Consider the following 14,747-nt stretch of genomic DNA (forward strand, 5'->3'; position numbering starts at 1 on the left):
AGTCCAATATGAACAAGTAAATAATCTAAATTCCTTGGGTGGAGGAGACAATCTGAACAACAACTACAACAAGACTTAAGAGATAGGTAAAAGAGTGGGTTCACTCTGGAAAATTTTATCACCTTCCTAGCTCATAGGTCAATAGCTGGGGAATGTTTCTAGGCATTGGGAGCAATTGCAGGATTTTAAGCATAATGACAATTTAAATGAGGCACTGAAATTCTTAAACATTCATATATGTTATTTCACTTAATCACTCAGGAAAGAGTGGCATAGGCAAAGCAGTGTTGTGGAAAATTCATCTGGGTAAAACTTATAAAATCTATTAAAAGAAGCAGGAGATACACTAGGAGTCTATCACTTAGAACAAAATAATAATAATAAAAAAAAACACTAAGAAGACTGTCAAGGAAGAAATCTGGTACACTTCAGAGAAATAAAGAATTTTAAAGCTACCTTTGGAACCGGAGCACAAGTCAGCCAAATTGAGAATTGTAGTGGATTTAACACTGACCTTTTGATGACAGTATTAGTATACACCTCCTGCTTAGCTTTCCGTTGGTCCTGAAGATGAAAACACAAAGAAATTCCAAACCATTAGATTCAGAAGCAGGTACCTTCAGGTTTTTTTTTTTTTTTTTTTCACCATCTCATCTCATTTAATCCATCATTTGATGTGAATTTATTTTTATTTTTATTTTTTATTTTTTTAATTAGTTTCTGCTTTATAACAAAGTGAATCAGTCATACATATACATCTGTTCCCACATCCCTTCCCTCATGCATCTCCCTCCCTCCCACCCTCCCCATCCCACCCCTCCAGGCGGTCACAAAGCACAGAGCTGATCCCCCTGTGCTCTGCGGCTGCTTCCCACTATCTATCTACCTTACGTTTGGTGGTGTATATATGTCCATGCCTCTCTTTCCCTTTGTCACAGCTTACCCTTCCCCCTCCCCATATCCACAAGTCCATTCTCAAGTAGGTCTGTGTCTTTATTCCCGTTTTGCCCCTAGGTTCTTCATGACATTTTTTTTTTAATTCCGTATATATGTGTTAGCATACGGTATTTGTCTTTCTCTTTCTGACTAACTTCACTCTGTATGACAGACTCTAGGTCTATCCACCTCATTACAAAGAGCTCAGTTTCGTTTCTTTTTATGGCTGAGTAATATTCCATTGTATATATGTGCCACATCTTCTTTATCCATTCATCCGATGATGGACACTTAGGTTGTTTCCAGCTCCGGGCTATTGTGAATAGAGCTGCAATGAACATTTTGGTACATGTCTCTTTTGGAATTATGGTTTTCTCAGGGTATATGCCCAGTAGTGGGATTGCTGGGTCATATGGTAGTTCTATTTGTAGTTTTTTAAGGAACCTCCATACCGTTCTCCATAGTGGCTGTACCAATTCACATTCCCACCAGCAGTGCAAGAGTGTTCCCTTTTCTCCACAACCTCTCCAGCATTTATTGTTTCTAGATTTTTTTTTAAGTTTATTTATTTATTTTTTTAATTAGTTTCTGCTTTATAACAAAGTGAATCAGTCATACATATACATCTGTTCCCACATCCCTTCCCTCATGCATCTCCCTCCCTCCCACCCTCCCCATCCCACCCCTCCAGGCGGTCACAAAGCACCGAGCTGATCTCCCTGTGCTCTGCGGCTGCTTCCCACTATCTATCTACCTTACGTTTGGTAGTGTATACACGTCCATGCCTCTCTTTCGCCTTGTCACAGCCCACCCTTCCCCCTCCCCATATCCTCAAGTCCATTCTCAAGTAGGTCTGCGTCTTCATTCCCGTTTTGCCCCTAGGTTCTTCATGACATTTTTTTTTTAAATTCCGTATATATGTGTTAGCATACGGTATTTGTCTTTCTCTTTCTGACTAACTTCACTCTGTATGACAGACTCTAGGTCTATCCACCTCATTACAAAGAGCTCAGTTTCGTTTCTTTTTATGGCTGAGTAATATTCCATTGTATATATGTGCCACATCTTCTTTATCCATTCATCCGATGATGGACACTTAGGTTGTTTCCAGCTCCGGCTATTGTGAATAGAGCTGCAATGAACATTTTGGTACATGTCTCTTTTTGAATTATGGTTTTCTCAGGGTATATGCCCAGTAGTGGGATTGCTGGGTCATATGGTAGTTCTATTTGTAGTTTTTTAAGGAACCTCCATACCGTTCTCCATAGTGGCTGTACCAATTCACATTCCCACCAGCAGTGCAAGAGTGTTCCCTTTTCTCCACACCCTCTCCAGCATTTACTGTTTCTAGATTTCTTGATGATGGCCATTCTGACTGGTGTGAGATGATATCTCATTGTAGTTTTGATTTGCATTTCTCTAATGATTAATGATGTTGAGCATTCTTTCATGTGTTTGTTGGCAGTCTGTATATCTTCTTTGGAGAAATGCCTATTTAAGTCTTCTGCCCATTTTTGGATTGGGTTGTCTGTTTTTTTGCTATTGAGCTGCATGAGCTGTTTATAAATTTTGGAGATTAATCCTTTGTCAGTTGCTTCATTTGCAAATATTTTCTCCCATTCTGAGGGTTGTCTTTTGGTCTTCTTTATGGTTTCCTTTGCTGTGCAAAAGCTTTGAAGTTTCATTAGGTCCCATTTGTTTATCTTTGTTTTTATTTCCATTTCTCTAGGAGGTGGGTCCAAAAGGATCTTGCTGTGATTTATGTCATAGAGTGTTCTACCTATGTTTTCCTCTAAGAGTTTGATAGTTTCTGGCCTTACATTTAAGTCTTTAATCCATTTTGAGCTTATTTTTGTGTATGGTGCTAGGGAATGATCTAATCTCAAACTTTTACATGTCCCTGTCCAGTTTTCCCAGCACCACTTATTGAAGAGGCTGTCCTTTCTCCACTGTACATTCCTGCCTCCTTTATCAAAGATAAGTTGGCCATATGTGCGTGGGTTTATCTCTGGGCTTTCTATCCTGATCCACTGATCTATCTTTCTGTTTTTATGCCAGTACCAGACTGTCTTAATTACTGTAGCTTTGTAGTATAGTCTGAAGTCAGGGAGCCTGATTCCTCCAGCTCCGTTTTTCGTTCTCAAGATTGCTTTAGCTATTCGGGGCCTTTTGTTTTTCCAAACAAATTTTGAAATTTTTTGTTCTAGTTCTGTGAAAAATGCCATTGGTAGTTTGATAGGGATTGCATTGAATCTGTAGATTGCTTTCGGTAGTAGAGTCATTTTCACAATATTGATTCTTCCAATCCAGGAGCATGGTATATCTCTCCATCTATTTGTATCATCTTTAATTTCTTTCATCAGTGTCTTATAGTTTTCTGCATACAGGTCTTTTGTCTCCTTAGGTAGGTTTATTCCTAGATATTTTATTCTTTTTGTTGCGATGGTAAATGGGAGTGTTTTCTTGATTTCATTTTCAGATTTTTCATCATTAGTGTACAGGAATGCCAGAGATTTCTGTACATTAATTTTATATCCTGCTACTTTACCAAATTCATTGATTAGCTCTAGTAGTTTTTCGGTAGCATCTTTAGGATTCTCTATGTATAGTATCATGTCATCTGCAAACAGTGACAGCTTTACTTCTTCTTTTCCAATTTGGATTCCTTTTATTTCCTTTTCTTCTCTGATTGCTGTGGCTAAAACTTCCAAAACTATGTTGAATAAGAGTGGTGAGAGTGGGCAGCCTTGTCTTGTTCCTGATCTTAGTGGAAATGGTTTCAGTTTTTCACCATTGAGGACAATGTTGGCTGTGGGTTTGTCATATATGGCCTTTATTATGTTGAGGAAAGATCCCTCTATACCTACTTTCTGCAGGGTTTTTATCATAAATGGGTGTTGAATTTTGTCGAAAGCTTTCTCTGCATCTATTGAGATGATCATATGGTTTTTCTCCTTCAACTTGTTAATATGGTGTATTACATTGATTGATTTGCGTATATTGAAGAATCCTTGCATTCCTGGGATAAACCCCACTTGATCATGGTGTATGATCCTTTTAATGTGCTCTTGGATTCTGTTTGCTAGTATTTTGTTGAGGATTTTTGCATCTATGTTCATCAGTGATATTGGCCTGTAGTTTTCTTTCTTTGTGACATCCTTGCCTGGTTTTGGTATCAAGGTGATGTCGGCCTCGTAGAATGAGTTTGGGAGTGTTCCTCCCTCTGCTATATTTTGGAAGAGTTTGAGAAGGATAGGTGTTAGCTCTTCTCTAAATGTTTGATAGAATTCACCTGTGAAGCCATCTGGTCCTGGGCTTTTGTTTGATGGAAGATTTTTAATCACAGTTTCAATTTCAGTGCTTGTGATTGGTCTATTCATATTTTCTATTTCTTCCTGAGTCAGTCTTGGCAGGTTGTGCATTTCTAAGAATGTGTCCATTTCTTCCAGGTTGTCCATTTTATTGGAATAGAGTTGCTTATAGTAATCTCTCATAATCTTTTGTATTTCTGCAGTGTCAGTTGTTACTTCTCCTTTTTCATTTCTAATTCTATTGATTTGAGTCTGCTCCCTTTTTTTCTTGATGAGTCTGGCTAATGGTTTGTCAATTTTGTTTATCTTCTCAAAGAACCAGCTTTTAGTTTGGTTGATCTTTGCTATCATTTCCTTCGTTTCTTTTTCATTTATTTCTGATCTGATCTTTATGATTTCTTTCCTTCTGCTAGCTTTGGGGTTTTTTTGTTCTTCTTTCTCTAATTGCTTTAGGTGCAGGGTCAGGTTGTTTACTCGAAATGCTTCCTGTTTCTTAAGGTGGGATTGTATTGCTATAAACTTCCCCCTTAGAACTGCTTTTGCTGCATCCCATAGGTTTTGGGTCGTCGTGTCTCCATTGTCATTTGTTTCTAGGTATTTTTTACTTTCCTCTTTGATTTCTTCAGTGATCACTTCGTTATTGAGTAGTGTATTGTTTAGCCTCCATGTGTTTGTATTTTTTACACATCTTTTCCTTTAATTGATGTCTAGTCTCATAGCATTGTGGTCGGAGAAAATACTTGATACAATTTCAATTTTCTTAAATTTACCGAGGCTTGATTTGTGACCCAAGATATGATCTATCCTGGAGAATGTTCTATGAGCACTTGAGAAAAATGTGTATTCTGTTGTTTTTGGATGGAATGTCCTATAAATATCAACTAAGTCCATCTCGTTTAATGTATCATTTAAAGCTTGTGTTTCCTTATTTATTTTCATTTTGGATGATCTGTCCATTGGTGAAAGTGGGGTGTTAAAGTCCCCTACTATGAGTGTGTTACTGTCGATTTCCCCTTTTATGGCTGTTAGTATTTGCCTTATGTATTGAGGTGCTCCTATGTTGGGTGCATAAATATTTACAATTGTTATATCTTCTTCTTGGATTGATCCCTTTATCGTTATGTAGTGTCCTTCCTTGTCTCTTCTAATAGTCTTTATTTTAAAGTCTATTTTGTCTGATATAAGAATTGCTACTCCAGCTTTCTTTTGATTTCCATTTGCATGGAATATCTTTTTCCATCCCTTTACTTTCAATCTGTATGTGTCTCTAGGTCTGAAGTGGGTCTCTTGTAGACAGCATATATATGGGTCTTGTTTTTGTATCCATTCAGCCACTCTGTGTCTTTTGGTGGGAGCATTTAGTCCATTTACATTTAAGGTAATTATTGATATGTATGTTCCTATTCCCATTTCCTTAATTGCTTTGGGTTCGTTATTGTAGGTATATTCCTTCTGTTGTGTTTCTTGCCTAGAGAAGTTCCTTTAGCATTTGTTGTAAAGCTGGTTTGGTGGTGCTGAACTCTCTCAGCTTTTGCTTGTCTGTAAAGGTTTTAATTTCTCCATCAAATCTGAATGAGATCCTTGCTGGGTAGAGTAATCTTGGTTGCAGGTTTCTCTCCTTCATCACTTTAATTATGTCCTGCCACTCCCTTCTGGCTTGTAGGGTTTCTGCTGAGAGATCAGCTGTTAACCTGATGGGGATTCCCTTGTGTGTTATTTGTTGTTTTTGCCTTGCTGCTTTTAATATGATTTCTTTGTGTTTAATTTTTGACAGTTTGATTAATATGTGTCTTGGTGTATTTCTCCTTGGATTTATTCTGTATGGGACTCTCTGTGCCTCCTGGACTTGATTAACTATTTCCTTTCCCATATTGGGGAAGTTTTCAACTATAATCTCTTCAAATATTTTCTCAGTCCCTTTCTTTTTCTCTTCTTCTTCTGGAACCCCTATAATTCAAATGTTGGTGCGTTTAATGTTGTCCCAGAGGTCTCTGAGACTGTCCTCTGTTCTTTTCATTCTTTTTTCTTTATTTTGCTCTGCAGCAGTTATTTCCACTATTTTATCTTCCACCTCACTTATCCGTTCTTCTGCCTCAGTTATTCTGCTATTGATCCCATCTAGAGTATTTTTCATTTCATTTATTGTGTTTTTAATCGATGCTTGATTCATCTTTAGTTCTTCTAGGTCCTTGTTAACTGTTTCTTGCATTTTGTCTATTCTATTTCCAAGATTATGGATCTTGGAAATAGAATCTTGGATCAGCTTTACTATCATTATTCTGAATTCTTTTTCAGGTAGACTGCCTATTACCTCTTCATTTGTTAGGTCTGGTAGGTGTTTATCTTGCTCCTTCACCTGCTGTGTGTTTTTCTGCCTTCTCATTTTGCTTATGTTACTGTGTTTGGGGTCTCCTCTTTGCCGGCTGCAGATTCGTAGTTCCCGTTGTTTTTGGTGTCTGACCCCAGTGGCTAAGGTTGTTTCAGTAGGTTGTGTAGGCTTCCTGGTGGGGGGGACTAATTCCTGTGCTCTGGTGGTTGAGGCTCGATCTTGTCTTTCTGGTGGACAGGTCCACGTCTGGTGGTGTGTTTTGGGGTGCCTATGGCCTTATTATGTTTTTAGGTAGCCTCTCTGCTAATGGGTGGGGTTGTGTTCCTGCCTTGCTAGTTGCTTGGCATAGGGTGACCCGCACTGTAGCTTGCTGGTCGTTGACTGAAGCTGGGTGCTGGTGTTGGGATGGAGATCTCTGGGAGATTTTCGCTGCTTGATATTATGTGGAGCTGGGAGGTCTCTTGTGGACCCGTGTCCTGAAGTTGGCTCTCCCACTTCAGAGGCACAGCACTGGCTCCTGGCTGCAGCACCAAGAGCCTTTCATCCACCCGGCTCAGAGTAACAGGGAGAAAAAGTAGAAAGAAAGAATTAGTAGAAGAAAGAAAGAGAGAGGGAAAGAAAGGAAGAAGGGAAGAAAGGAAGGAAGGAAGGAAGGAAGAAAGAAAGGAGGGAGGGAGGGAGGGAGGAAGGATGGAAAGAAAGAAGGAAAGAAAGGAGGGAGGGAGGGAGGAAGGAAAGAAAAAGAAAGTGGAAAGAAGAAGGGTTGGAGGGAGGAAAGAAAAAGAAAGAAGGAAAGAAGCAGCGGAGGGAGGGAGGGAGGAAGGGAGAGTAGGAAAAAAAGAAAGAGCAGGTAAAGTAAAATAGAATAAAGTATGAAATATAGTAGCGTTATTAAAATTAGAAAGTAATTATTGAAAAAAAAAAAAACCGGACCGATAGAACCCTGGGACATATGGTGGAAGCAAAGCTATACAGAGAGAATCTTACACAGAAGATTACACATACACATTCACAAAAAGAGAGCAGGGGGAAAAATCAAAAATCTTGCTCTCCAAGTCCACCTCCTCAATTTGGGATAGTTCGTTGTAAAAAGAGGAAAAGGGCGAGAAGTCTGAAATCTTGCTCTCTAAGTCCACCTCCTTAATTTGGAATAATTCGTTGTAAAAAGAGGAAAAGGGGGGAAAGTCTTAAATCTTGTCCTCAAAGTCCACTTCCTCAATTTGGGATGATTCGCTGTCCATCCATGCACTCCACAGACGCAGGGCACATCAAATGGACCGTGGAGCTTTAATCCGCTGCCTCCGAGGCTGCACAGAGAGATTTCCCTGTCTCTGCTCTCACAGCTCCCAGGTCTCAGCCTTGGACCTGGCCCCGCCTCTGCGCGTAGGTCGCCGGAGGGCGTCCGTTCTTCGCTCAGACAGGACGGGTTTAAAGGAGCCGCTGATTCGGGGGCTCTGGCTCACTCAGGCAGAGGGGAGGGAGGGGCGCGCAGTGTGGGGCGGGCCTGCGGCGGCAGAGGCCGGCGTGACGTTGCAGCAGCCCGTGGCGCTCCGTGCGCTTTCCCGGGAAAGCCGTCCCCGGGTCTCGGGGACCCCGGCAGTGGCGGGGTGCACAGGCCCCCCGGAAGGCGGGGCGGACAGTGACCCGCGCTCGCACACAGGCCCCGCGGCGGCGGCGGCGGGCGGCGGCGGGCGGCGGCGGGCGGCGGCGGGCCGCGGCGGGCGGCGGCGGGCCGCGGCGGCGGGCGGCGGGCGGCGGCGGCGGCAGCCCACGCCCGTCTCCGAGGTCCGCGCCTTACCCGCGTCTCGTGCCTGTCTCCGGCGCTTCCCCAAGCAGCCCTCTTAATGCCCTCTCCTCGCGCACCAGGAAACAAAAGGGAAAAAAGTCTCTTGCCTCTTCAGCAGCTCCAGACCCTTTCCCCGGACTCCCTCCGGGCTAGCCGTGGTGCACTAACCCCTTCAGGCTCTCTTCCTGCCGCCAGCCCCAGTCCTCTCCCTGCGCTCCGACTGAAAGCCGATACCCGAGCCTCAGCTCCCAGCCCCTCCCGCCCCGGCGGCCGAGCAGACAAGCCTCTCGGGCTAGTGTGTGCCTGAGGGCACCGGTCCTCTGTGCCAGAATCTCTCCGCTTTGCCCTCCGCACCCCTGTTGCTGTGCTCTCCTCCGCTACTCCGAAGCTTTCCCCCTCCGCCACCTGCAGTCTCCGCCCGCGAAGGGGCTTGTAGTGTGTAGAAACCTTCCCCCCTTCACGGCTCCCTCCCACTGGTGCAGGTTCCGTCCCTATCCTATTGTCTCTGTTTATTCTTTTTTTCTTTTGCCCTACCCAGGTATGTGGGGAGCTTCTTGCCTTTTGGGGGGTCTGAGGTCTTCTGTCAGCGTTCAGTAGGTGTTCTGTAGGAGTTGTTCCACGTGTAGATGAATTTCTGATGTATCTGTGGGGAGGAAGGTGATCTCCGCGTCTTACTCTTCCGCCATCTTCCTCCGGGGCCTCCCTTCAGGTTTGAAGAAGAGGAGAAAGCAGATGCTACAAGCCAAACAAGATATATAAACCAACGGTTTGCAAAGCAACTCTATCAGCATCACCTGAGAACTGATAGATATTCAAGTCACTGGGCTTTCCCCCTCATCTACTAAATCACTTACTCCTGCTGTAGAGCCCCTGAGTCTGTGGTTTAACAAGCACTCCTGGTGATTCGGATGTATGCTCAAGTTTAAGAGCCACTGGTATAGCTAGTGTTATACAAGCAAGGGAGACCATTGAGTTCAGTTCAAGATCTGAGAGAGCAGCTTCTTGAGAAAAGAGACCCAGTCAAAAAACCTAATTGGATCATTCCAGAGGGTAATTAAATACTTCAGTTTGCCTATGCCCAAACAATGCAATCTTCTTAGAAATGACCCTCCTGAAAAGACACAGGAAGAGAAATTTAATACAAAACTCAATGTCAATAGTATTTTATAACACCAAATCAATTTGATTTTGTATTTCCCTCTCTTTGGAATTACCCATTGCCAACTCCTCCTCCTAAACACACAATCTGCTATATTACAAGAAAGAACTTTTATGCTCAGGGGAAGGAAGGTATTTGATAAAGTTTTGTTCTATCATAACATGTAGCAATACTTTCCTGAAGATTCATATTGAACTGAAGAATATACTCTATAATATTTCATTTAATAATATCTTTTATTAGAACCAAAAAACCCAAAGTTAGCAGAATGAAAGAAATCATAAAGATCAGATCAGAAATAAATGAAAAAGAAATGAAGGAAACAATAGCAAAGATCAATAAAACTAAAAGCTGGTTCTTTGAGAAGATAAACAAAATAGATAAACCATTAGCCAGACTCATCAAGAAAAAAAGGGAGAAGACTCAAATCAATATAATTGGAAATGAAAAAGAAGTAACAACTGACACCGCAGAAATACAAAGGATCATGAGAGATTACTCCAAGCAACTCTGTGCCAATAAAATGGACAACCTGGAAGAAATGGACAAATTCTTAGAAAAGCACAACCTTCCAAGACTGAACCAGGAAGAAACAGAAAATATAAACAGACCAATCACAAGCACTGAAGTTAAAACTGTGATTAAAAATCTTCCAACAAACAAAATCCCAGGACCAGATGGCTTCACAGGTGAATTCTATCAAACATTTAGAGAAGAGCTAACACCTATCCTTCACAAACTCTTGCAAAATATAGCAGAGGGAGGAACGCTCCCAAACTAATTCTACGAGGCCACCATCACCCTGATACTAAAACCAGACAAAGATGTCACAAAAAAAGAAAACTACAGGCCAACATCACTGATGAACATAGGTGTAAAAATCCTCAACAAAATACTAGCAAACAGAATCCCACAGCACATTAAAAGGGTCATATACCATGGTCAACTGGGGTTTACCCCAGGTATGCAAGGATTCTTCAATATATGCGTATCAATCAATGGGATACACCATATAAACAAACTGAAGAATAAAAACCATATGATCATCTCAATAGATGCAGAGAAAGCTTTCAACAAAATTCAACACCCATTTATGATTAAAAAAACCCTCCAGAAAGTATACATAGAGGGAACTTACCTCAACATAATAAAGGCCAGACATGACAAACCCACAGCCAACATCGTTCTCAATGGTGAGAAACTTTCCACTAAGATCAGGAACAAGACAAGGTTGTCCACTCTCACTACTATTACTCAACATAGTTTTGGAAGTTTTAGCCACAGCAATCAGAGAACAAAAAGATATAAAAGGAATCCAAACCGGAAAGAAGTAGCTGTCACAGTTTGCAGATGACATGATACTTTACATAGAGAATCCTAAAGATGCTACCAGAAAACTACTAGAGCTAATCAATGAATTTGGTAAAGTAGCAGGAAACAAAATTAATGCACAGAAATCTCTTGCATTCCTTTACACTAATGATGAAAAATCTGAAACAGAAATTAAGGAAACACTCACATTTACCACCACAACAAAAAGAATAAAATACCTAGGAATAAGCCAACCTAAGGAGACAAAAGACCTGTATGCAGAAAACTATAAGACACTGATGAAAGAAATTAAAGATGATACAAACAGATGGAGAGCTATACCATGTTCTTGGATTGGAAGAATCGACATTGTGAAAATGACTCTACTACCCAAAGCATTCTACAGATTCAATGCAATCCCTATCAAACTACCAATGACATTTTTCACAGAACAAGAACAAAAAATTTCACAGTTTTTATGGATCCTGAATAGCCAAAACAATTTTGAGAAAGAAAAAAGGAGCTGGAGGAATCAGGCTCCCTGACTTCAGACAATACTACAAAGCTACAGTAAATAAGACAGCATAGTACTGGCACAAAAACAGAAACATAGATCAATGGAACAGAATAGGAAGCCCAGAGATAAATCCATGCACATATGGTCACTTTATCTTTGATAAAGGAGGCAAGAGTATACAATGGAGAAAAGACAGCCTCTTCAATAAATGGTGCTGGGAAAACTGGACAGCTCCATGGAAAAGAATGAAATTAGAACAATCCCTAACACCATACACAAAAATAAGCTCAAAATGGATTAAAGACCTAAATGTAAGGCCAGACACTATCAAACTCTTAGAGGAAAACATAGGCAGAACACTCTATGACATAAATCACAGCAAGATTCTTTTTGACACACCTCCTGGAGAAATCAAAATAAAAACAAAAATAAACAAATGGGACCTAATGAAACTTAAAAGCTTTTGCACAGCAAAGGAAACCATAAACAAGACAAAAAGACAGCCCTCAGAATGGGAGAAGATATTTGCAAATGAAGCAACTGACAAAGGATTAATCTCCAAAATATACAAGCTGCTCATGCACTGCAAGATCAAATGAACAAACAACCCGATCCCAAAATGGGCAGAAGACCTAAATAGACATTTCTCCAAAGAAGATATACAGATTGCCAACAAACCCATGAAAGGATGCTCAACATCATTAATCATTAGAGAACTGCAACTCAAAACTACAATGAGGTATCATATCACACCGGTCAGAATGGCCATCATCAAAAAATCTACAAACAATAAATGCTGGAGAGGGTGTGGAGAAAGGGAACCCTCTTTGCACTGTTGGTGGGAAAGTAAATTGATACAACCACTATGGAGAACACTATGGAGGTTTCTTAAAAAACTAAAAATAGAACTACCATACGACCCAGCAATATCACTCCTGGGCATATGCCCTGAGAAAATCATAATTCAAAAAGAGTCATGGGGGCTTCCCTGGTGGTGCAGTGGTTGAGATTCCGCCTGCCGATGCAGGGGACACGGGTTCGTTCCCCGGTCCGGGAGGATCCCACATGCCGCGGAGCATGAGCCATGCTCATGCCCGTGAGCCATGGCCGCTGAGCTTGCGCGTCTGGAGCCTGTGCTCCGCAGCGGGAGAGGCCACATCAGTGAGAGGCCCGTGGACCGCAAAAAAAAAAAAAAAAAAGAGTCATGTACCAAAATGTTCATTGCTGCATTATTTACAATCACCAGGACATGGAAGCAACCTAAGTGTCCGTCAACAGATGAATGGATAAAGAAGATGTGGCACATATATACAATGGAATAATAGTCAGCCATAAAAAGAAATGAAATTGAGTTATTTGTAGTGTGGTGGATGGACCTAGGATCTGTCATACAGAGTGGAGTAAGTCAGAAAGAGAAAAACAAATACTGTATGCTAACACGTATATATGGAATCTAAAAAAAATTAAAAAATGGTTCTGAAGAGCCTAGGGGAAGGACTGGAATAAAGACGCAGGTGTAGAGAATGGACTTGAGGACATGGGGAGGGGGAAGGGTAAGCTGGGACGAAGTGAGAGAGTGGCATGGACATATATACACTACCAAATATAAAACAGATGGCTACTGGGAAGCAGCTGCACAGCACAGGGAGATCAGCTTGGTGCTCTGTGACCTAGAGGGGTGGGATAGGGAGGGTGGAAGGGAGATGCAAGAGGGAGGAGATATGGGGATATATGTATAGCTGATTCACTTTGTTTTAAAGCAGAAACTAACACACGATTTTAAAGCAATTATACTGCAATAAAGATGTTAAAAAATATATCTTTTATTATTATTATATTCAGAACTGCTCCTCTCCTAGACTTTTTTTTTTTTTCAGCACAGGCCTAGCCAACTGTTTCTAAACTACTTTGACTAATGCTATAAAAAATAAAATTAAAAATCCATCTCATAGTACCTATGAATCTTTACTATGAGAAGGCTCAATATTATATACTTGACTAAAGATATGATTTTATTTTGAAGTGTAGATTGTTCTGATTTCCCCATAGAACATCAGACTTTTCAATAGAAAAAAAAATAAGAGAAAAACTAAAATCATTAAAGCTTTGATTTCTTACTCATTTCACTCAGTTTCAAAGTCAGGCTAGTTATAAAAGTTCTAGACATGCCACATTATGTTTTATTTCTGCACTATTACTTTACTTTTATATAGAATTTGGGAATCATATCAAAGGAAATATTTTAAACCATTCCAGACTCTAGGTTAGTGTGATGCAGCTTTTATTTATTTATGAAATTTCCCATCCTGTAACTATCCAAGTTTTGTTAAAGTGGGTGATCTGAAAAAGAAAGGCCAGTTATCAAACATACCCAAATTGTGAAGGTTTTTATGAAAAGATTCATCCTTCTGCTCTGACCTAATTGTTTGCTTTATGGGGATCCCCATAAAATTAGTCAAAGAAAACTTGTGTTTCCAAATAGTATATTTGCAAGCTCTTTTGCCAGCAGCAGAGGTGCTCAGAAACCCCTTCATGAGAATCATCCTTTCATTGGCAAGGAAATTCCTCAAGTTGTCAATTCAAAGTCATTTATGCTATATCTTGAGATTAGATCTTTCACCTTCTACTAAAAAGATGGAAAACATCTAACTATTACCATTACAATTGTTTCCTCAAGTAGCCATTAAAACTTAAGGAGAGGAGGCTTCAAAATATTTAGATGTCACTAAAATGATATTTGTGCTTTCGTAATGTAACAGGGTTATTGAAATGGTTTTTATATACAGAACATTATCACATTTATTCAATTTTATTATAAGTTTTTTACACACATAAACAATGGAAAGGAGAAATGAGATTTCAGAACTTCATATTTCCATAGTACACAGCCATACTGAGTTGCTGAACCTTTATTATATAAGTGATGTAGACGCCAAAGGAACAGCCGTATTTTCATTTAAAATCATGCCAAAGTTAAAATTGTTACACCAATAATGTTCTCTCACACTCATACTCACCAAATTTATCTTTTCCCCCATTCTAATTTTGGAGGGAAAGTTAGAAGCCTTAAAAAAGCATTGTTTCCAACATTTAAAATTTAATATCTTCTTATCCTCCTTCTCTTCAAACAAAAGAAGAGGAGAGCTCAAATAACTGAATTTTCCAAATTAGAAACACACACACACACACGCAGACATACACATATAGAAGCCAGGACATATGGCACTTCATACAATTCAGGTAATCAAGAATCCTAGGCAATATTCAATGGCATAGTGTTAAGTAATAGATGAGTAATACAGAATCTCTGAATCTGGATAGCAAGACTCAATATTACCAAAAAGTTAATTCTCTCCATTATACTTTATATATTTTATAAATCCATCTAATTATAATTA

The 14,747-nt window shown here is 40.2% G+C and overlaps 1 protein-coding gene across 1 annotated transcript in view; it reads right to left on the minus strand.

Moving 5' to 3' along the window:
- Window positions 1–9,031: 9,031 nt before the first annotated feature.
- TMTC2 (transmembrane O-mannosyltransferase targeting cadherins 2) overlaps window positions 9,032–14,747 on the minus strand; it is a 663,780-nt gene continuing 658,064 nt past the window's right edge. The window contains exon 14 of the transcript XR_014017153.1: window positions 9,032–9,097. The gene's annotated coding sequence lies outside the window, so the exon portion shown is untranslated. The remainder of the gene's footprint in view (window positions 9,098–14,747) is intronic.

This window comes from Mesoplodon bidens, assembly GCF_964165515.1.
Source record: "Mesoplodon bidens genome assembly, chromosome: 11".
Taxonomy (NCBI): Eukaryota; Metazoa; Chordata; class Mammalia; order Artiodactyla; family Ziphiidae; genus Mesoplodon; species Mesoplodon bidens.